The sequence below is a fragment of the Garra rufa genome, chromosome 4, assembly GCF_049309525.1.
Source record: "Garra rufa chromosome 4, GarRuf1.0, whole genome shotgun sequence".
In the NCBI taxonomy this organism is placed as follows: domain Eukaryota; kingdom Metazoa; phylum Chordata; class Actinopteri; order Cypriniformes; family Cyprinidae; genus Garra; species Garra rufa.
In genome coordinates this window covers 20,473,355-20,496,706 of record NC_133364.1, presented here as the reverse complement: position 1 = coordinate 20,496,706, position 23,352 = coordinate 20,473,355, and the positions used below count along the sequence as shown (strand labels likewise).

Below are 23,352 nucleotides of genomic sequence, written 5' to 3'. Positions count from 1 at the left end.
TTTTTCAGGATTCTTTGAGGAACACTGTAAAACGTTTTCACCAGTTTCAGCTGCCTTAACATTTTAAGTTAAATCAACTTAAAAGCACAAGTCATTTTAACAAATTTTATTGTCGGGAGTTGAAATAACCTAAAGTTTTAAGTTGATTAGAAAAGATCGAAAGATCCAAAGATCAGCATTTATCTGAAATAAAAAGCTTTTGTAACATTATACATTAGACCATTCAAAATCTTGGAGTCAGCATCATTTTTTCCCTTAATAATTTAAATAAATGAATACTTTATTTAGCAAGGATGCTTTAAATTGATCAAAAGTGATGATAAAGACATTTATAACAGATACATGCCGTTCATCTGAACGTTTTATTCAAAGAAACTTAAACTACTCGGCTGTTATTAACATAATAATAATTATAATAATAATACATGTTTTTTGAACAGCAAGTCAGAATATTAGAATGATTTCTGAAGGATCATGTGACTGAAGTAATGATGCTAAAAAAACAGCTTTGAAATCACAGGAATGAATAATTACATTTTAAAATACATTAAAAAAATAATAATAAAATTTTAATATTTTGGACCAAATCTATTCAGGATTGGTGTTCTTTAAACAACATTAAAAATCATACTGTTCAAAAACTTTTGACTGGTAGTGTATGTTTTAAAAATATATGAAGTCTTACATTCACTGAAAGAAAATGCTGGCATTGCTAATGCTATTGTGTAATGTTATTACATTTTCTTTACATATTTTTAAGTCTCACCTTGTCAGGACAAAGTGGCGCTACACACACACACACACACACACACACACACACACACACACACACACACACACACACAAATAGTTGTAAGACCACGTCTTTGAATACCATTGTTCCATACAATGGTATTACCATCGTATACAATCACTGTGATACCACTACAGTATTTTTTCCTCAGCATCTTGTACTGTAGATACTGTACATATCTAGCAACGCTGTCATTTCCATGTGCCACATTTAGCAGCGCTCGTTCTCCGTGCTTTAAACAGCTCCGTTTCCCGTTACGCTCGATTGTAGGCAGAGCTCAGGAGCGTATGGTGCTGAAACCGAGGCTGTAACGTCATGCTCGACTCTAAACCTCACCCACCCTCCCAGAGACGAGCAGCTCTTTCACAGGCACAGGCGCAGACGGACTGACTGGCTGGAGCTGTAGCGGATTGCTGTAAGTATCGCATTTGCGCGAGATTCTATGGCATTACAGTCCCAACGGCGCGTCTATTGCGCGGGAACTGTGAGGGGATTATGATGTCACGGTTTGATTGATACATTGTAGCGGCGGAACTGCGGAATGTTACAATGTTGCAAAGCAGACCGGCACAAGGGTTTGCGGAAGAGCAGCTCAGATGTCTAGAATATGGCGGAGCTGGAGTGAAACAATTCAACTCCTTAGATTTACCAGACTCGGCTTTATGGCGAGGATGGTCGCTGGCAACTTTATGTAGAAGCGAGCTTGGTTTGCAGTGTTGTGTTGCGTGAAGAATGGCGATTTTTGTTGTCTCATGCCCACGGCGCTGTGGAAGTTATAGCGGAAATGGAAAAGTTGTACGAATGAGTAGTTTAACGAAGCACAGATTATCGGCTTCAAACCGTCAAAGCGACATTTTTCGACATGGTTTACGTCAAGGTACACATACGGAATGTCAGGCATAGTGATAAAAGGCACATTTAGCCCTTCTAATGCAGTCTTTCCTTCTAGATTTGACTGATTACCGGCCCCGCCTAGTTCTGTTCTGTTCTGTTCTGTTCCTCAATCGAGGGAGATGACTAGTTCATTCAAGAAGAATTGGAGAAAATGAGACTCGGTTTTCTTTCACGGTGGAGTGACTGTCAAATCACGTAGGAATACGTTGCTTGTAAGCAATCGTGCTTTTCAGGGCTAAGGAAAGAATTATTTTAAAATCAACTCATGTTGCATTCCACTTCATAGACCAGGCATCACAGGGCCCTTATAGACTCCTAGATGTGACATTTTCAATATCGTCCTCTGAGAAGGGATATGAGGGTGAAGTCTCTCAAAGAGGTTGTTAAAGAAGATCCTGTTGCTTCTCCATGCATTTTTAATGGCTTGATCTTTAATGACGGGGCTCTTGTCAAATTATAACAGCCTTTCTGCAAAGGTGTCTTTACACAGGCAGCTCTGAGGTAAAGAAATGCCATGTCAGATAAATAACTATGAAAATATGGCACAAAGCATTTGATGATGCTTTGATTGTGTGTAAATGAAATGCAGCATCAGTGCAGCCTTAAGGTGCGGTCACGTTTACCATTGATCGGCAGTTTTCAGTTGTTTCAATGGATATCCACACGATTGGGAGGTTTGTTTGAAGGCGAGAAGTTTCCTATGCAGATTTCACTCGTGTTCAAGTTGGTCACACAAACTGGCCACACTCACCAACAGAAAACTGCTTTTGTTTGACAGCGGCTTCAATATGAGCTGTGCTTCGTACATTGCTATGGCATTGACAATAGGCGTTTTTTACCTGTGAAATGTTGCTGAAATTTAGCTAGTTTGACTAGACATTTACGCATGTATTATAAATGAGTATTTTCATAGTTTGTTAATGTGTAATTTCACATTATACATGACCATGGACCACAAAACCAGTCATAAGGGTCAGTATTTTGAAATTGAGATTTATATGTCATATGTAAGCTGAAAACCAAGCTTTCCATTGATGTATGGTTTGTTATGATTGGACAATATTTGGCTGAGACACAACTATTTGAAAATCTAAAATCCGAGGGTGCAAAAAATCTAAATATTGAGTTGTTAGCGGTGCATATTACTTATCAAAAATTACATTTTCATATATTTACGGCAGGAAATTTACTGAATGTCTTCACTGAACATTCTGATGAAATTGATCATTTTGACCCGTACAGTGTATTTTTGGCTATTGCTACAAATATACCGATGCTGCTTAAGACTGGTTTTGCACACCAGGGTAACATATTTCTGTATTCATAAATTTGTAATTATTAAATTATTTAAAACCACCTCTGCATTGTCTAAATACACCTTTTTTTGTGGTATAAAAGCAGCTTCTGTGCTGTAAAACAGTTTGAAACTCCATGTAGGGTTTGTAGAATTTCTATAGGTTTATGTATGCTGCAATATTTATGCCAAATTGTGCAACCACCAACCGAGTGAATGCCATTTCCTGTTTTTGAGGGGGTCTTGAGCAAACACTTGTCATTCCCAATCACGGAAAAGTAGGCAGCAATATATCTGTCACTGCCAAAGGCAGATAAGTGTATGGCACCCTTAACATTTCCTGTGTCAAAACTGTTTTGTCAGTGCACTTTGCAACTTTGTGTGAAATATGAGTTAATACAGTCATAGCTTACTGTTGCTTCCTTTTTGGTCTGTTTACATCATCTAATTTGGGTTAATACATACAAGTCCAGATTCTCCAAATGAGATACCAGTACTTAGCACAGATCTTTTTTGGAGTGGTAGGTCGGGACGACCTCACCCTACTGGGGTCTGACCCCGATCCTGTCCCTCCTAGAGCAAGAGGAAGGAAATCCCCGTGATAGTGTGTCCTCTTGGGCACAGAGGAATGCCGGTCTGTAGGCTCTGTTGAAAATAACAAAATGAAGAGATGTGGACTTCCTTTCAAAGAAGGCCGCCCACCGTTTAAACACCCTTTACAAATCTGGGTTGGGTCCTGGAAGAAACGTCTATATTTAGAGCCACGTCTGCCGATTTCAGGTATCGCTTTCGTGTAGTTCCTACTTGTTTTGCTTAATTATAGTTGATGATTGTTGCGGTTGACAGTGTGGTTCTTGCGTTGAGCTGTATCAGAACTTCCCAGCAGCGCTCTTGTGGGAGTCAAACCGTATGCAAACAAACACAAGGTCTGTCAGGGAAGCAAATATCTCTTTGACTTTGTAAATGGCAGTTCTAATACAGCTGTCTGGACTGATTCCTCTGGAGGGCCGTGTCTGAATAACCAGCCTGCTAGTCTGAATTACCCTCGGTGTTCGTCTAGTGTCACTGTATTATCGGTCTATAATTGGCTGAGTTTTATATTAATCATATATATCCTTAAACTTCATCTCTGATATTGAAAATTTGAATATTGAGAACAGCTACGACATTAGTAAGCGTTGTGGTTTCCCACCAAGGCTTTGACATTTGACTAGGAAAGCGTTTTGAAGGCAGTGGGTAATGAGATGACAAAACATTAACTGCCAGCTGTCGGTAACTGTTTGAGACTTTTAGAGGAACCAACTGAGCAGAAAGGAAAGGAGATGCTCTGGAGAGGAAGAGCACGACAGTGCGGGGAAAAGAAGCCTGTCGACGTCCCTCAGCAAATTGGACCACTTCCTCTTTAGGCCAAAGGGCCTCATGAAACCTGGTGGCCCTGTCACGCCTTCCTTCCTCCTTTTAAGTCATGTGATTGTAAAGATATACGTAAACTGTGGGCTTGATTCTCTAAAAATGCTTTGGTTTTAGCAGATATCAACTGTAAGAAGTCAGACTTGGCTCTCAAGTTGTTTCCAAGGGTTACTGAGCTAATGTGGTGTAGCTCAGCTTGACGCTCACGTTTTCTGTCTCTAATCCCAAAGCAATTCCTCCATCTATTCCCACACATTATTGTCCTCATTTAAGCATGTAAGCCATGACTGATGACTGTGGCAGCTATTTGTGACTTGCAAAATTGGGGCCTTTTCTGAGTCTGTGATCCAGAAATAGACATTCGATTGACGCTTATGATCAAATTGAAGTTTAGATATTTGTTGTTGTTTTATATATGTACACTGATGTTGAAAAGTCGAGTCAGTAATATATATTTTCTTATTTTTTGAAAGAAAAAGACACTTTTATTCAACAAGGAATGCATTATATTGATTTAAAAAAAAAAAAAATTAGAAAAAGAGCTACTTGCCTCTGAAAAACAGTCAAGACAAAGAATCCTGACCAAAAAATATAAAGCAGCATGATAATGTGACACTGAACACTTGAATTATTGCTTCTAAAAATCACACGTAGAACTTAAATTTTAAAACATATTAAAATAGTAAAGCGGTATTTCAAATTGTAATAATATTTCACAATATTACTGTTAAATAAATGCAGCAGTCTAAGATACTTTTCTCAAAAACGTTAAAAAGTATTAATGATCCCAAACTTTTGTTTGATTTTAAGGCTTTTTAGGGCTCGATGAAATCAGCACAGTTAGAAATAAGAAAATCTAGATATTTTACATGCATATTAATTATGATTTTATGTATTTTTTTCTGAAATTGAGCAAACTGCTGAAAAAAAGAGTAACAATCTAGTTCAAACGAGTGTTTTTAAGCATTGCAATGTACAGTTTGAAAAAGAAGTATTTAGTATTGAGCTTGATATTTGAGATGTTATTAAAACGTCTGGTAACACTTTACAATAGGGTTCCGTTAATTAATGGGTTAACTAACATAACATAATGAACAATACATTTATTACAGTATTTATTAATCTTTGTTAATGTTAATGAAAATGCAGTATTTCATGCTTTAATAATGCATTAGTAAATGTTCAAATGAACATTAAGATTAAGTGTTGTTCATTCAGAGTTCATGTTAGCTAATGTTAACTAATGAACCTTATTGTAAAGTGTTACCAATTTTTTATGTTTAATTGGAAAATGCAATAAATGCTGACACCTTTATTCGGCTGAGATCTGATTCAGAAAAGCACAATGAAATGGTTCGAGCAACAAGTTCCTGAAGCGGCATTGCTCATTTGTCTGCAGAGAATTATGTGTGTGTAAACGCATCCCTGGGGTCTATATGCTGTAGTCAGTCAGACGTCAGATGCCCTGCCATGTGTTGACATTTGACACTAGAGGTTGGGCTGAGTTCTCATTGATCTCGTCTCCCGTTGCTCCTTTTCCTTCCATAATCTGCCTCCCGACTTGTTGTTTTCCAGTCTCTAAGCAGCTTACTGGTTCTAGCAATAGAAATCGTGCTATTGCCTTAGTCTTAGTGACATTGTTGTGACAAGGGATGTTTGACACCCCTGGCCTTTGAGCCAGTGTTCGTAATTGTTCTGGGCATAAGTTGCCTTGTAGTTTAGTGTAACTACATCAGATTCAGAAGTGGGACGAAAATTCTACCTTGATGTAAATGCCAGTTCAGATCTCTGTGTAAAAGAATAGTTTGCAGTTAGTTACACAAACCTGTATGAGTTTCTTCTAGTCTTGGGTGGTTTGACCAAAACTCTGTATCACTGCCAGGATTGTGGCAGTTTCATGGTTTATCATAGCACTTCCCCTTTGACTATGCCTTTATATGAATCAGAATGCATGGAACATTTGCAGAACCTCTGCTTTTTAATCACACTCCAAACAAACATGCTGCATACATTTTGAAATGTAAAAATTTAAAGCAAAAATAGAATGGTCAGATCTTAGTTTTGTGAAATTATGCTGTATAAAACACATCTGAATGAAACTGAAACAGCAGACGGGCTGAATGAGACGCAGAGTTACTCTCTGCCAGCAGGTGGCGCTTATGGAACATCCGCAATATAGCCCAATTTAGTATTTAGGATTTTCTTCCGATATTTTGTGCATCATGAACAGTGAGTTTGCTTGCCTGCTACAGTATTTTCTCCTCTTTGTGTTCGTCTTTAGCATTGAGACAGTTGGTTTGTTTGCCAAGTTAAATAATTAGTGGTTCTATTTATCAGAAATGTATTCAGTTTTCTGTCTGTTCACATCGCTGTCTACAATGCTTAGCTACTTGTACCGGTTTTTGGCAAATTCATACTGTGTGCATAACTTAAACCCGTTTGAACCGGTATATTGTCAAGCACTTTTAAATTTTTTAATGAAACATAAAAGGAAGTGTTTTGCAGACTGTTCATTTGCACACAATGAAACTGAATGGTGACCAAAACTGACAAACTGGTCAAACTCCAAAAATGAGGAAAAAGTAGCATCACACCAGGTTGAGTATTGAATAAATATTTAATATATGCTTATCTAAATAGCATAAATGAGATTTGAGCACTATAGAGAGGTTTGGTGAATGGATCATAAAGGTTATTTGTCATCTACGGTTCCATGAAGAACCTTTAACGTTATTATATTTTGAAAATGTTACAAATGGATCTTTAAAGAACTGTTTACCGAAAGGTTCTTTTGGGAACCAAAAATGGTGGTTCTTTTAGAATCTACACTATCAGTCAAAAGTTTTTGAACAGTAAGATTTTTAATGTTTTTTTTTTTTTTTTTTAATGTCTTCTGCCCTCCAAGCCTGAATTTATTTGATCTGAAGTACATTGAAAACAGTAAAATTGTAAAAATATTTTTACTTTAAAAAAAAAAAATGTTTTCTATTATATATTTTAAATGTAATTTTTTATTGTGATTTGAAAGCTGAATTTTTAGCATCTTTTCTCCAGTCACATGATCCTTCAGAAATCATTCTAATATTCTACTCAGTAATATGCTGTTCAAAAAACATTTATAATAATTATTATTATGTTGAAATGATAATTTTGTATTTGAATTTTGAATTGAATTTTGTAACATTATAAATGTCTTTTTTAATCCCTTTTGATCAATTTAAAGCATCCTTGCTAAATAAAAAGTATTCATTTCTATAATTTCTTTCCCCTTTTCTTGAACAGCAAATCAGCATATTAGAATCATTTCTAAAGGATGCTGAAAATTTAGATTCGATCACAGAAACTAATTATATTTTAAAATATATTTGAATAGAAAACTGTTATTTTAAATAGTAAAAATATTTTAATATTGTACTGTTTCTGATTTGGATCAAATAAATGCAGGCTTGGTGAGCAGAAGAGACTGCTTTAAAAAACAAAATCTTACTTTTGACTGGTAATGTATATTTTTAAGAGTGTATGAGCTACTGTTTTGTGCATTTTTGTCTTTTTTTAAAGCTTGGTCACCATTCAGTTATTGTATGGAAAAGAGCAACATGAACATCCTGCCTAACATCTCTTTTTTGATCAGCGAAAGAAAGAAAGTAGGTTTAGGAATGACACGAGGGTGAGTGAATGGTGACAGAATTTTCATTTTCTGTTTCTGCGAGCCGAAATGGAGACCACACTGGTTGAGAGGATGTGAGAAAAAGAGCAACTGTTCACTTTGGTAAATCATTTTAGATGCTTTCTCAGCATTCGACACATCAGAAGGAAACGTCTGATTGTGAAACCGTGATTGCTACTCCATGTTTGTTTTCACTCATTCTCCTTGACAACCTGTAACCTAGGTGAGTTGATTGACTTGCAAATAACATGTTGGGATTCAATGCCGATTTTGACAGGGCTAGTTAAAAACTACATCATCGAGCAAAACAAAAGCCTTTTCTATCTGTTACGTGGGCTCCAGGGTCACTGCATCTTTTCAAGTTGTCTTTCAGTGCCACCGTAGATCAGATCAAAAGGTTTACCATATTCACATCAACAGTGTTGTCTCATTCATAATCATTACTCATAAGAAGCCTTTTGTGTGGTAGTAAGTTAAGGTTCTGATGCATCATTTGACACAATTAGATTTCTTTTGAACCGCTTGATAAACAATGGCAAACAGTGAGCCAGACTGCTGATAGATGCTATGTCATTATACCTTTTATTTTGTGTCTGCCTCTGATGTAATGGCCTTGTGCTTGTTCCTTGTGAGGTGATTACATGGTTTCATCCAGATTTGAGTTCGAAAAAGAGCCGTGTTAAAAACACAACAAATATGGCGTTTGTTTTCAGCCCTGCTGTGGTTTGTGTTAATTACAGACAAGAGACCAGTTTATGTAGTCATTACCACTAGACTGTGTTGCTTTGACACAGATTTACTGCAGGCTATGAGTTTGCCATGCTAAATTCGCCGGAGCTTTGGTAGCGAGTCTGTAGCCGGCTGCTAGCTGAGGTGCTAATAACTTTGCTGGCTGGTTATTGGCTCCATCCTGACTGCTACAGCACCTTTGGCTCAGAGTTTCGCCAAGTCTGGCATATCTAACACCTGTAGCCTTATCCGCCACAGCTCTACTGGGGTTCAGTTCTGCATGGGGATGTTTCACTTTATTGCGGATATGCTTGTGGACATTTTTACTGACTGGTTCTAAATGCCATTGAACATTCATTTATCTTTCAGAAACTTGGCATAGCCTGTTAAAGGGATAGTTCACCCAAAATTTTAATCTGATGTTTATCTGCTTTCCCCCAGGGCATCCAAGATGTAGGTGACTTTGTTTCTTCAGAAGAACACAAACAGAGATTTTTAACTCAAACCATTGCAGTCTGTCAGTCATATAATGGCAGTCAATGGGACCCATGGCTTTGAGAGTCGAAAAAAAAACAAATTAAGCCGTACGGCTCGTGACGATACATTGAGGTCTTTAAACAATCGGAACAGAAACTGAACAGTATTTATATCATTTTTTTACAGTTTTTTTTTTTACGTTTGCTTGCACAAACTCATCCGGGAGTGTTGACTTTTCACTGACTCCCAGCTTTTGAGCCTGATCGACTGAAGTTATGGTTGCTTGTTCCTCATCACTCACTGGCTGTTGTGAACGCGCTCAAGACAGTTAGACATTGCGGTGGATCAGAGGTAAAAAAAAATGATATAAATACTGTTCAGTTTCTTGCACAGACCGATTGTTTCGTGTATTAAGACCTCAATGTATCGTAATGAGCTGCAGGGTTTAATTTGGTTTTGTCTGTGTATGAGTCTCAAAGCTGTGGGTCCCATTGACTGCCAATATATGACCTGACAGACTGCAACGGTTTGAGTTCAAAATCTCCTTTGTGTTCTGCTGAAGAAACAAAGTCACCTAAATCTTGGATGCCCTGGGGGTAAGCAGATAAACATCAACTTAAAATTTTTGGGTGAACCATCCCTTTAACAGGCTATGCCAAGTTTCTGAAAGATAAATGAATGTTTAATGGCATTTAGAACCAGTCAGTAAAAATGGATGCCCTGGGGTAAGCAGATAAACATCAAATTTTCATTTTTGGGTGAACTGTCTCTTGAAATGGTCACATGACTTCCTGTTGCTCTCACTACAATATGTTTAATTTTTAAAGAAAGATGATTGTTCTTGATGATTGCGGTATATATTATTAATTTTAAAGAGATAGTTCACTGAAAAATTAAAATGACATGATTTACTCATCATTATCCTCAAGTCATCCTCGATGCATATGACTTTCTTCCTTCAGACGAATACAGTCGGAGTTATATTACAAAATGCCCTGACTCTTCCAAGCTTGTGAAACGCAGAGGAGAAGAACAAAACAGGGATTTGTAAAGACAAATCTTGGAGGATTTCTATTTAAGCCAAGAGGAGACTGTTTTCTTTTGCTGTAAACAGAACTTGGTTCCCAAAAAACTAGCATATTCTCAGCGGAGCTTACGCTACGCCTACGCCCAATGTTTTACTTAAAATTTACAAAACAAAAAAGCAAAAATAGAATGACTGTGACTAAATATCGGCTGATTAATCCTACCTGATCTTATAACGACAACGTACCTGGGGGAACTTTTTCATAAAATTCGAAATATGTACCAATAAGTACATATCACTTCAGTTTCCAACAGAAATGAACACTAGAGGCGGTATCACAGTGAGCACTTGTAATTGTTTTCATACACAGCTCCGTATGTTTCGCCTTCAAATGTAACAAGCTTGCTCGGTAGCTCAGTCGGCACGGAATTGGACTCAGGATGTGGAATCCTTGGGTACGAATCCCGTGAAAAACACTCACGATGAAAGAGCTAAAAGATAAGAGATTGAAAAACAAGCTAAAAGGCATGCTTGCGATTGCGTTTTTACATCACATTCACTTTTGTTCGTGTATCATGTAGGTTTAGGTGTAGTGCAGACGTTTTGTTATTTTAAAATGTCATGGAGCATTGGAGTTATAGCGCCACTCAAGGGACAATTCAAGTCAGAACTGTGGCACGTCCAAAACTAATGTCACATAAAACGTACCTTATGTATGTTCATCTGTTTCTAGAAAAAACCAAAGGCTCTTTTAGTGCCACTGAGTGGACATTTCACATCGAATATGTCACAAAACGTACATGGCGGTACATATTTTGCGTCTTGCGGAAAAGTTCCCACAGGTATTTTTTCGTCATGAGATCAGGTTGGATTAAAAGGTTCATTCGTAGTAAAAATGTCTTGCCCTAAACATCTTTAAAAGTACATAAATCCTTGCCTTCTCTTGCACGCTTTTTTAGAAGTGCTGCCTGTTAGCCTAAATGTTTAAACACACATCAAAATACGCATTATGTTTGCGTGTTACCACTTACTGAGCGAAGCAGCTCCTGCTGGAAAACCTGCGAAAGCTTCAAGAGTTTGTTTTATTTATGGCACCGTAGTGGAGAGGTTTTGCTCAAAGGAGCCCACTGCTGAGAAAAAGATAACACAGACCGTATGAACGCCTTATGTGTTTCGTTTTGCCGCTTGTCTTTAGGGACATGGGAAACACTTTGATGGACCCTGGCACACAAAGCCAAGCTTATAGGATTCCAAGTACCCCTTAATCACAGTGGATATAGACTGGTTTCTTAGCATTTATGATGGTTTATGCTGGCCTTACACATGAGGAGAAGACTAGAGCTAAGTCAGGGTTAGAGGTCAGGCTTTGGGGCCACTTGTGTTTATGGGGTTACAGGTTATGGTAGAGACTCATAGAGCTATGTATACACAACCTCATTAAAGTAATAGATTGTGGGAAATTTAAAATGTGGTAAGGAAAGGGGTTGAAGAATTCCCATGTTGAAAGCGGGTTTAATAGAGTCTTCATAGAGTTCTCGGGCTAACTACAGCTCTTTTAATAGAGTGAATAAAAGCATTCAAGTCATAGAGACATGATACCATTAGGAAGTACTTAGAACTGCCAGCACTTTTTTTTTTTTTCAGGGAATCTGTTGTTTCAGAAATCACTTCAAAACTCACTTTTAAAAAAACCGGTAGAAAAAAATCTAAATGCAGGATATTAATAAATGCTTTGGAGATGATACGAGATTAGTTAAGTTTAAACGATAAAAGCATGTTTAAACAATTAAAAATGAAAAAAAAAACAAACAAAAAAATTTTGTCACAAGACTCTGAGATGCAATTCAACATCCATAGATGTTCAGTTTAAGTTTTTTGTGTACCCAAGTGGATTACACTTTCTTTTTTTCTTTCTTTTTTTATAAATTTAATTTTTATAATTAAAAAGTATTTTAAAATAAACTATATGAAATATGGGAAAATATATAATACAATAAAAATTTCATAATTTTCTTTAAAATTTTAGTATTTTTTATTTTTATAATAATAATAATAATAATAATAATGACATTATTATTATTATTATGTTTGTTACATATATTGTATATATTTCTATTGTTTGTTTCGTAAATATTTTTGTATAGAAATTGTATGGAATTTATTGCTGTCAAATTGATTAATCAAGATTAAGCGCAACAAAAAAGTTTGTGTTAAAGTACTCATGATTTTAACTTATTTGATTTTGATGCTTTTTTAAAATATAAAATATGGAAAATATTTTAAGATAAAATACATAATTTTATATATTTTTAATTTAGGTATTTTTTAAAAATAATAACAATGATAGAGCTGCAAAACGATTAGTCGCGATTAATCGATTCAAAATAAAAGTTTATGTTTGCATACTATGTGTGTGTACTGTGTATATTTATTATGTATATAAATACACACATACATGTATATATTAAGGAAAAATACACACTTATAGTATGCAAACAAACTTTTATTTTGAACCGATTAATTGACTAATCGTTTTGCAGCTCTAAATGATGATGACTTGTTATGTTTAGTAAGTATTTTACATTGCATTTTTTTGTATTTATAATTTAAGTATTTTAAGTATTTTTGTATAAAAATTGTATATAATTTAGTGCTGTCAAAGCGATTAATCGGTTATATATTAATATATTACATATATTTTTTAAATACATACATGTACGTATGTACATGTATTTAGGATATATATTTTAGCACACACACATTATGTAAACTCAAACTTTTATTTCGAATGCGATTAATCGCGATTAATCGATTCAACAGCACTGATCCAATTGTGTGAAATGCACACTTGTTTGCGTTGGGCAAGCAAGAAAGCTTCTTAATGTTGATCCTTGGGTTCTTATAGCAACATTACAGCAGCATTTCTCATTAAAACGGGTTTGGTTATTATATCTTTGAAGCCATACACTTGTAGATTTGTTATTTGCCTAATCCAGCCTCCTGCTCTGATTTGTAGCTGTCAGCTCAGGCCAGTTGTTGTTTTGTGTGGCTCTCTAAATAGACGTCCTTAAACAGCTCTGTGGATTTTAAATTAATCCCAACATCTTCAGATGGACTCAGGGACTGTGTTTAGTGCACTAGTGTAGAGCTCTCATGTATCATCTGCATGTACGCGACCCATTCATGTGTATATGAGTCTTTCTGTTTGCGCATTTGCACATCTTTTGAACCACCAATCTCTTTTATGTTTTAAGATGCATTTTTTCCAGAACCAATGAGTAGCGCGTTCGTCTCTCGGGGGATTCACATGAGCGCGCACGTTTATTTGCATACGAGTCTTCGCCTATTTGTACGATGCCTCACGCACGCTTTATACCTCCCGCTTGCCTCCCTTGTCGAAATATCAGTTGACTTTTCTATGGAGTGACATGTTCAGACTCTCTCTGATGAATCCCGTGGGAGAACGTGGTGCTTCTCTCCACGCTCCTCAGAATAGCAAAGATAACCACCCCTGCAGATCCCAGCAGTCTGTTCAGCTCCGAGAAAAGAAAGCCGCCAGGCACCAGCAGGCACGAGCAATCCCGACAGGCCGACTGTCTTCCCTTAGCTGTCCTCCTAATTCCATTTGCACTGGAATTGACTAAATGACTGTTTTCTATAAACATAGTTTTTCTTAGCTTTGATATATTCAAACAGAAAGCAATTATAGTTTAATTATCCATCTTCCTGGGACTATAAATGTAATTGATTTGGACCTACATTTTGACCATAATTAGCTTAATGATTGCTGTTTATTACTGCACTTTTGTATGCAATAGCTGACACTTCGTTTTTGCAAAGGGATTTCCCTCTGGGTGTGGATTTTTACTGATGTGTCAGGACATAACATCCATTAAAACTAGAGGGAACACTTATATTTTCCCTTGCCCTTTCATTTATTTTGAATGTAATTGTGTTTGAAAAGTTTTGGCCATCATTTGACAAGCAAATTGTAGCTGGCCATATGCAACAACGCCATTTGATAAGTACTACCGGTGAATGTTAAAGGGAACCAACTATGCCCTTTTTTAACAAGATGTAATGTAAGTCTGATGTGTCTCCAGTGAACTTTCAGCTCAATATACATTAGATCATTTATTATAGCATTTTGAAAATTACTATTTTAAGTGAAAGCAGAAGCGCTCTGTTTTCGTGCATGTTTCTTTAAATCCAAATGAGCTGCTGCTCCCCGCCCCTTTTTCCAGAATAGGGCTGTGCCTTTAAAGCTTGTATCTCAGATACTCTACCAAAAAAACATCTGTTTGGTGATTATCATGTCTATCGCGTTAAAAGCCATATTAGTTCGAATTTCTGACATATGGTTTCTTTCATGTCTAATTGCGCTTAAACTGTCAAATACAAAGTTTGTGTTAAAACAAATGTAAGTTACAAAAAAACAGTTGGTTATGTTTGTGAAGGTAAACAGCTGAGAAAGAAATTACATGTTTATATTAGATCTGTGTATTAAGTGACAGCAGTGAAATATACAGTAGTTATAATTCTGCCTACGCTGTTAATATCACCCAAACGATAAATAAAAGCAGAAAATCACTCACTGGTTTTAAATGAATAACTTGTATAGCTTTAATAGGTAGACATTTCTTACTTGAATACTGCTTTTGAGAGCTGTCGAGGTTAACAGGTGGATTGTGTGCGGCTCACTCCGTGCGGTGTCCGTCAACAGTCGTGGGCGGGGCCTGTAAAATGTGACATCACATGTTACAGATTCTGCAAACGGCTTGTTCTGAGACACTTATGATTTATAGGGATTGAAAAAAGGAGCAGGTGGATTTTAATCATTATAGGGTGGTTGTGTACACACACTGCCAACACACATTTATCTTCAAACATTTAAAAGTTAATTTTGTATAATAGGTGCCCTTTAAATCAGCTAATTAATATTCATAAGTCAAACTTATAAGTCCCATTTTTTTTAGAATCTAGCCGCTGATTTAGATTCTCTTGGGTTGTCATAAATGGTAGAATTTTTCAGCTAATTTGTTTATTGATTGCTCAACACTTCACAGAACAGAGTGCGGTTTCCTCTTACCTTCAGATATTCTAGACTCCAGGCTGTTTTGAAAAAAGACCCTAATGAGGTGCGTGTTACCAAGTGACAAGTGGAGTTCTGTAGCTCCACACTTAAATCAGACTCCCATTTTGATTGGTTGCTGAACACTGAATTATATCAGTATCTCATTATTAGTGGCACATAATTGGTTAGGTTGTTTTTAGGAGCTTTTGGAACATGCTTCTTTCATTTCTTTGTCAAAGCAAAATGGTAAAAGCACACTAGGGAACGGAAGGGTTACTCTCCACATGTTGAGTGTGGAAATCCCCATAAGTTCCTAGTAGTAACTTTTTTTTAAATCCAGTTTATCGGTTTTGATTTTTCTCACAGTCATTGAGATGATGTTTTGGGTGCCAATATTTTTGACATGAGCACATTGGAAAACTGTGAACTTCAAAAATGTACCTATATGCACAATTCACTTTCAGATGAAATTAAGGGAAAGTTTAGCCAGAAATGAAACTTCTGACGTTAATTACTCACCCTCATGTCATTCAAATCCTGTAAGACCTTCCTTCATCGTTGGAACACAAATGAAGATATTTTTGATGAAATTCAAGAGCTTTTTGACCCTGCACAGACAGCAACTACAACATTCAAGGCCAAGGAAGGTAGTAAGGACATCATTAAAATAGTCCATTTGACATCAGTGGTTTAACTGTTTACGAAGCTACAAGAATACTTTTTGTGCGCGAAGAAAACAAACCTATCTGTCGTACGTCAAAGACTGACAAGAAAACGAAGAAATTGTTGAATAAAGTTATTTGTGTTATCCTTGCACACACAAATGATCCTCTTAGCTTTATAAAACTGAAATTTAACCACTGAGATTTAGTCACATGGACTATTTTAACAATGTTCTTAAAACCTTTCTGGGCCTTGAATGTTTCAGTTCCCAGATTTCATCAGAAATATCTTAATTTGTGTTCCGAAGATGAACAAAGGTCTTACAGGTTTGGAACTACATAAGGCTGAGTAATTAATGACAGAATTTGTGGTAAACTTGCTCGATAGCTCACCTGGTACAGCATTGTGTGTGGGTATGAGTCCAGTAAAACAAGTCATGCTAAATGAGCAGAGTTGTAAAAACAAGCAAAAATGGCACACTTTTGTTAAACAGCGTTAAAATTTTAGCACCATTGACTGGACATTTCATTTCCGAACTATTGCGATAAGTTTTATATAAAACCAAATATGCTTTTAGTTCTACTAACTGGACATTTCATTTTGTTTAGAGCTTCATTTTAGTATTTTAGGTTGTCTGGACTTATGAAAAGATTGTTTTTTTGATCTATGAATTGATTCTTAGGTCAAGTGCTCTGCCTTAAAGTGAAAACACTCTTAGAGTTCTTCAGCAGTATCTGTTTTTTCCTCCTTGGAACAAGCAGACAGGGTAGAATTAAAGTTCAATCCTCTTCGTCTGCCTTGGACTGTATCTTTTCATCATCTCGCACAGTGGGTGTTCACTTAATCAGAGTGGAGGGAAATGTCACTGAAGAATGTCAGTCTTCTGAAATGGGGTGGGCGTGGTCTGGGTTCTGAGATGGGGTGTGGCCTGAGGGGGATCTACTATTGGGTGGGTGTGGCCTGTTATGAGTCAAGATGGGCGTGTTCATCATAGATTAGGTGGGTGTGGGTCTAAATCCTTAATATTACACATCCTCATCACAGCTGCAGTGTTTATTTATGGAGACTGATCATTTCCCTTTGCTTTTGTGAGGCATTGCAGTTCACCAGCAATACGTGCTGATATTTTAAGCAGTTAAAGCAGTTTCTCTAGAGAGGGAACTGATGTTCATACTGAGAGTGAAGTGGCGTACTTATAAGTCTCGGTCCAGTACTTGATTTGGCTACAAGCACTTAGATGTCTGACAGATTTCTTAAACTGTGTCTAGGGACTCAGTGATACTAGTCAGCTAAAATGCAGATTAAAATTTAATAAACAACGCATGGTTTGTTGCGGGGATGTTCGGAAGGATTTAAAAGTATTTTGTTCACTCAAAAATGAACATTCTGTTTTATTTACTCACCTTTATGTTGTTCAAACCTGTATGACTTTCTTTTAACTATGAAGCACAGAATGAGGTATTTAGCACAATGTTCAGTCTGCAACAAAGCACCAAAAAAAGGTGATTCAAATGAAATCTACTGTACGTGCACATTTTCAAACTATCCATGACCACTAACAGTTTTTGGTATCATTTACATAAAGTCATATAGGTTTATACAACATGAGTCGGCGTAAATAATGACAGAATGTTAATTTTGGGTTCCATCTTTTCACACAAAATATGATTACAAAGGCAGATTATTTATTAATAAGGGCTTATCTTTCACATACTATGACTTTGATGCACTTTTACCATAGTGAGTGATTTGTAAACAAATACATTTTGATATCACATAACTAGATCGATATGCTTTTTTCTAATGTGGTAAACTTGCTCGATAGCTCACCTGGTACAGCATTGCATGTGGGTATGAGTCCAGTAAAACAAGTAATGAAAGAGCAAAAAACAAGCAAAAATGGCACGCTTTTGTTAAACCGCATTAAAATTTTAGCGCCACTGACTGGACATTTCATTTCCGAACTATAGCGATAAGTACAACAAATACTGGTGGATTCTATCTTTGCACACAAAATATGATTACAGAGGCAGATTATTTATTAATAAGGGCTTATTTTTCACATACTATGACTTCGAAACACTTTTACAATAGTGTGTGATTTGTAAACAAATACATTTTGATATTTTCCTCACATAACCAGATCGATATGCTTTTTTCTAATGTGGTAAACTTGCTCGATAACTCACCTGGTACAGCATTACGTGTGGGTATGAGTCCAATAAAACAAGTAATGAAAGAGCAGAGTTGTAAAAACAAGCAAAAATGGCATGCTTTTGTTAACACTTTTGTTAAACAGATTATTTATAAATAAGGGCTTATTTTTCACATACTATAACTTCAAAACACTTTTACCATAGTGTGTGATTTGTAAACAAATATATTTTGATATTTTCCTTACATAACCAGATCAATATGCTTTTTTTCTAATGTGGTAAACTTGCTCGATAGCTCACCTGGTACAGCATTGCATGTGGGTATGAGTCCATTAAACAAGTAACGAAAGATCAAAAAACAAGCAAAAATGGCACGCTTTTGTTAAACGGCATTAACATTTTAGCGCCACTGACTGGACATTTTGTTTTCGAACTATAGCGATAAGTACAAATACTGGCGGATTCCATCTTTTCACACAAAATATGATTACAGAGGCAGATTATTTATTAATAAGGGCTTATTTTGACATACTATGACTTTGAAACGCTTTTACCATAGTGCGTGATTTGTAAACGAATACATTTTGATATTTGCCTCACATAACCAGATCGATATGCTTTTTTCTAATGTGGTAAACTTGTTCAATAGCTCACCTGGTACAGCATTGCGTGTGGGTATGAGTCTAGTAAAACAATAATGAAAGAGCAGAGTTGTAAAAACAAGCAAAAATGGCATGCTATTGTTAACACTTTTGTTAAATGCCGTTAACATTTTAGCGCCATTGACTGGACATTTTATTTCCGAACTGTAGCGTAGTACGACAAATACTGCCGGATTCACTGTTATCTGCTTTAGATAAAACAAAATGACAGAATGTGACAGAATGTTCATTTTGGGTTCAATCTTTTTAAAAATAAAAGTGAAGGGAGAAATGTTGTGTGAAAATGCGAGCTAATGTGTGAAGCCTCCATTAGCCTGAACATTTCATTTGAAACTTAAAGACACTAATTGAAGTGCCGACATTAAAAACTCATTAATTCCTTTCTCCCTCATCCACAAACACGCCACATACACACCATCTTGCATCATTTGTGTTGCTGTTATGCTCTTCTCATGATGGCTGGGTTTTGTAGAGCGTGCCAGTCCGCCAGGAGCATATCCACTTACCGAGTTCATCTCATTTCTGAGCGGATTCAGGTTTCAGGGTTCCAGATCTGAGAGCAGACGAGTGATCGGTACTCACGAGAGCTCACAAGAGCTTTCTTATGCAAAGAACCTAGAGATGCTGGCAGTGAATCAGCTCCTGTCTCATGTGCGGTCATGTTCCCTCCAATGACATCACCTGCGGGAGTCGTGCATGCACATGCTCTGCTATGTTTGGCATTCTGCTCACACACGCATGCCCACGTATGTCAGAAAGATTATGGAGGAAAAGAACAGACCGGTGCAGAGAAATAATGTGCTAGCGTTCTCTGTTTATTCTTCGCCACACATTGTCTTTGTCTCCCACTTTCTCCTCCTTGTGTGTCCCCCGTCTTCAGTCACACACTCTTTAGGTCAGTGTGTTAGACAGCCTGGCCTGCTGCCAGAAACTGTTGGTGAGGTAAAGACTCATAGATCTGCTCTTGCAGTCTGGAATGGGAAAAATAAACACAATAACCACAACCTAACTCCCCCACTCTTCTCGCTACTGTGTCAGTTTCTTTACTAACCAAAAGCATTGCAAACTATTTTGTTACTGTGGAGGATTTTTAAAGGGAGTAATAATGGAAAACTGAATGGTTTTTTGTTTGTATTTATTTGCTTCAAATCAAAGCAAATTTCAGAAACTTCCCTGGCTCAAATTTTTGATATTGCTAATAAGATAGACATGTATAGTGATGAAAGCCAAAATACTAAATGTCATGGATTATTATTTACAGAGTAATCCACTATTTTGTAGAGGGGGGTCAAAATGGCAATCTTCACCTGAGATTTCAGAGCCAAATTACAGGGGGTTAAAAATGACTAAGGAAAGATGGCAACATCATAATGTTATTTTTACACAGAGATTGGTCTTTTAGTAAAATCTGTTGACTTTAGCAATCTTTGTTGCATTATGTCCCAATGGTAACCATTCAAAAATGGGGAAACAGCACATTTCATGTTTTAAATCTAAAATCATATGCTGATATCTTCAATACTTCTTGAATTATAGACACACGAACTTTGGAAAAATACTCAGACAGGTGTTTAATGCAGTTGTTTTGACAGAAGGAAACAAGATACATCTCTAGTTTCAACATTATTTGTTCTTTAGACATTCCTCTTTAAAAACAATAAGTATCTTATTTGGTTTTTGACCATTGAAAATCTGTACAATTTAACAATTTATCCCTGGAGCCATATTGAAATTTCAATATCTCTGGAACCGAACCATACAAGGCCTTAAAAATGAAGATGCCAAAAGGAAAGTTTGTTAAGACCCAACATCTAAAAGGACATTCAAATATCAGTAATACTTTTTGAGTTACAGGCGTGTGAACTTTGGAGTAAAAACTTGAAAAATGCTGTTACCCCATTTTTAAATGGTCACCTTTGGCATATAATGTAACAAAGATTGCTGAAGTCAACAGATTTTACTAATAGAACTATCAATCTCTGTGTAAAAATAACATTATGACGCTGCCGTCTTTCTAAAGTCATTTTTACCCCCTTGTAATTTGGCTCTGAATCTCAGGTGAAAATTGCCATTTTGACCCCCCTCTACAAAATAGTGGATTACTCACTAAATATTCATCCATGACATTTAATATTTGGCTTTCATCACTAAACATGTCTATACTACGTCAGCAAAATCAAAAATTTGAGCAGGGGACCTCTGGTTGAGTTGACGCAAAATGACCATATAAGGATTCAGTCTACCAGCCAATTAATTATTATTTTTAAGATACGTCCAATAACCAATAAATGGCTAATAATATGACTTAAAGGATTAGTTCACTTCACAATTAAAATTTCCTGATAATTTACCCCTATGTCATCCAAGATGTTCATGTCTTGTTCTTCAGTCGAAATGAAATTAAGGTTTTTGAGGTAAACATTCCAGGATTTTTCTCCATGTAGTTACTTCAATGGTGACCAATGGTTTGAAGGTCCAAATTGCAGTTTCAATGCAGCTGCAAAGGGCTCTACACAATCCCAGCCAAGGAATAAGGAAATTATCTAGCAAAACAATTGTCCATCTTCTAAAAAAAAAAAAAAATGTATATACTTTTTAACCACAAAGGTCACACGTGACGTAGGTAGAAGTACCGACCCAGTGTTTACAAAGCGAACGTGCAAAGAAAGTCAAACCAATGATGTTGGATGATTTTGAAGTTGGAGGAGAAAATGAGACGAGTTTTTCATCCTACCATACCTTTTTTGAACTGTCGTTTGCATATTGATCTCTTAAGAGTATTATTCAAAACAGGGTCAGAGAGGGTTTAAAACGATCAGGTAAAACAAAACGAATGTTGTTATTGGTCTTAGAAACCTTAGCTAACACTATAAGTGGACTCCAGGGAACAAGAAATGCTACATAAGTGACCCTTTTAAAGCACACTCAAGCTTACTGGGCAACTCGGTTTCTCTAATGCCTCTCTAAAACTGTTTGAGGCAGAATGGAGCCCAGTGTGGAGATGAACCATAAAAGCTGCCCGTTGATTGCAGACGCATTATCTGATGTGTGCTTTGGATTCGGACTGCCGACATCACACATCTGTGACTGTGAGTTTCCTTATAAAGACACAAGACAGCGGTTGCATGGGGCCGCCCCCTTGATTCTGAGAGGGCGCAGCTTGTGGTTTATTAGGCGCAGCTATCTGGTTTCCGTCGCTGCAGGGAGGCCTGGGAGATGGAAGGGCCTGCTGCCTAATCACAACCAGCAAGAGCTTCCTGGCACCCCTCGTCCACGTCAAAAAAACTTGCAGTGCAACTTCTCCTGTCAGGCTCAGATGAAGCCCTTAAATCGACCTTAGACCAGCTGCTGCTTTCCCCGCCCTCTGTTGATTGAGTGTGTATGTGTGTGTATTTAGTTTCTTACGCCAAACCACTACCTTCTTTTTGTTCTCCTGCATGTGGCCGTCAGGAGTGTAAGTGGGTGTACACGGCATGTGTGTGTGTCTCACATCTGGCAACCCCATGCTTTTGGTTAGAGGCTTAAAGAAAGGGGCCTGAAATATAATGCGCAAGTTTCTCAACACAAGTCACAAGTTTGTGTCTTGAATATAGTCTCACTAAATAATATTGTCCTTTTGGGTGTGTTTGTGTACAAAGGGAAGTCCAAGTTGACCCGTGTGTTTTTACTTTTGAATGCCTTAGTTAATTTTGACATTATGTGTGTAATGTTGGGCGATATGCCTGTGAGATCACCAATACACAATATTATTATGTTGATTTATTTAATTATTTGTGACCCTGCTGGACCACAAAACCAGTCTTAAGTAGCACGGGTATATTTTTAGCAATAGCCAAAATTATCAATTTTTCTTTTATGCCAAAAATCATTGGGATATTAAGTAAAGATCATGTTCCATGAAGATATTTAGTAAATTTCCTACCGTAAATATAGCAAACCTTAATTTTTATTAGTAATATACATTGCTAAGATCTTAATTTGGACAACTTTAAAGGTGATATTCTCAGTTTTTAGATTTTTTTTGCACCCTCAGATTCCAAATGTTCAAATAGTCATATCTCGGCCAAATATTGTCCTATCCTAACAAACCGTACATCAATGAAAAGCGTATTTATTTGATCCTTATGACTGGTTTTGTGGTCCAGGGTCACATTTACTTACTTAGTTTCATAGCCGAAGTGTGAACCAACTCCAGGGTAAGGCTAAAAGTAGGGCTGGGCAATTTGGCTTAGAATCAAAATCTCGATTAATTGAACATTTTAACCCGATTACGATTAATGAACGATTATTTTATTTATTAATAAAATTATATTTAATTATATTTATATAATATTATATAATATTTATTCACTATATAGTTCACTGACAAGTTTTGTACAGTAAATATGCTCACATATTACAAGCGAGAGATTTTTGGATGAAGGGTGCATTACTTGATTTTAAAATAATTGAAGGAAACACACTATCTACGATCTATGATTATTAATTGAAATCAGTGTTGAACAA

General features: G+C 36.6%; 1 protein-coding gene across 1 annotated transcript in view; it reads left to right on the top strand.

Moving 5' to 3' along the window:
- The first annotated feature begins 1,129 nt into the window (after window positions 1-1,129).
- Window positions 1,130-23,352, top strand: part of rap1b (RAP1B, member of RAS oncogene family) — an 85,264-nt gene continuing 63,041 nt past the window's right edge. Inside the window, exon 1 of the mRNA XM_073838070.1 lies at window positions 1,130-1,208. The gene's annotated coding sequence lies outside the window, so the exon portion shown is untranslated. The remainder of the gene's footprint in view (window positions 1,209-23,352) is intronic.